At 34.7% G+C, this 976-nt stretch overlaps 1 non-coding gene across 1 annotated transcript; it reads right to left on the bottom strand.

The window, feature by feature from the left end:
* Positions 1-501: 501 nt before the first annotated feature.
* LOC141411262 (small nucleolar RNA SNORA51) lies at positions 502-631 on the bottom strand. Its single transcript, XR_012436067.1, has one exon. It is a non-coding gene; the product is annotated as a small nucleolar RNA SNORA51 (small nucleolar RNA).
* Positions 632-976: the final 345 nt, after the last annotated feature.

The following is a 976-nucleotide window of genomic DNA, read 5'->3' as shown; positions in this document are numbered from 1 at the left end:
TCTTGTGGTATAGCAACTGGGGAAGCTCTTCTGCAGAGACATCTGTTCTACCCACTTTATCCCTGTCCCTAATATTTCAGGGTGTGTTCTTCAGGCTCCATCAGATACCTTCACCCTCTAGGAATATTCCTCAAATTCTCTGCCCCCACTGTTTTGATATAGTTTATTGTAAGAGTTTTCTTGTGCTTTCTCATACTAAACCCTGAATTCTCCCATGCCTTCTCCATACTTCTACTTAAATTATACTTTTAAAGTAAATTATATCATCACTCCAGTATTGGTAGGTTATTACAGAATATGATCCAAATTTCTAAGTCTTAAGTTCATGATGCTTTATCTTGCCCAAATCTGCCTTTCTAGGTCTATCTTTCATTTTTACTCCTGAGGTAACTTATGTCTGGAACTCTCAGAATACTCACCTTTGTCTTTTTATTCTAATAAAAATGTTTTTCTTTGTTATCTTATAATTCTTTGTTTTCTGTCTCTTCTATTTTCTTTTTCCCATGTCTCCCCATTAAAATACAGACCAGGCACAGGGCCTGGGATGAGATGTATATGAAGTAGGTTTACTTTGTTTCCTCTTTTTGTCACTCAAAATAAGAATGCGACCTATGGTAAGCACCAGGAAGCCTAAAATTCTTTATGCTCATAATTATATTATGACTAATTGTGAAGAAATCTTTCTTTCCAGATAAATTTTGAGATTCCCATAGGGATTCTTACATCTTCCTATATCTGATATATTTAAACTAATGGGAAAAACTATTTAAGAGAAGTCAAAATGGTAAATTGGAATAGTCATTTGCAGTAATCTCCTTGGGAAACTGAGAAATGACAACTGTCCTTATGATCTTTTCCTCTGCTATTTCATTTTCCAGAGTCAGAATTGAATCCTGAGTGATAGAAGTTTCTTTCAGAAGAACAATCTCAATGTATATATAGGTTAGTTGTGGCATCTGTGAACTACTTAACCACT

Source organism: Castor canadensis, chromosome 9 (assembly GCF_047511655.1).
Source record: "Castor canadensis chromosome 9, mCasCan1.hap1v2, whole genome shotgun sequence".
Classification (NCBI taxonomy): Eukaryota; Metazoa; Chordata; class Mammalia; order Rodentia; family Castoridae; genus Castor; species Castor canadensis.
Note: the sequence above shows the minus strand (reverse complement) of the source record. Positions and strands in the feature narration are given on the sequence as shown.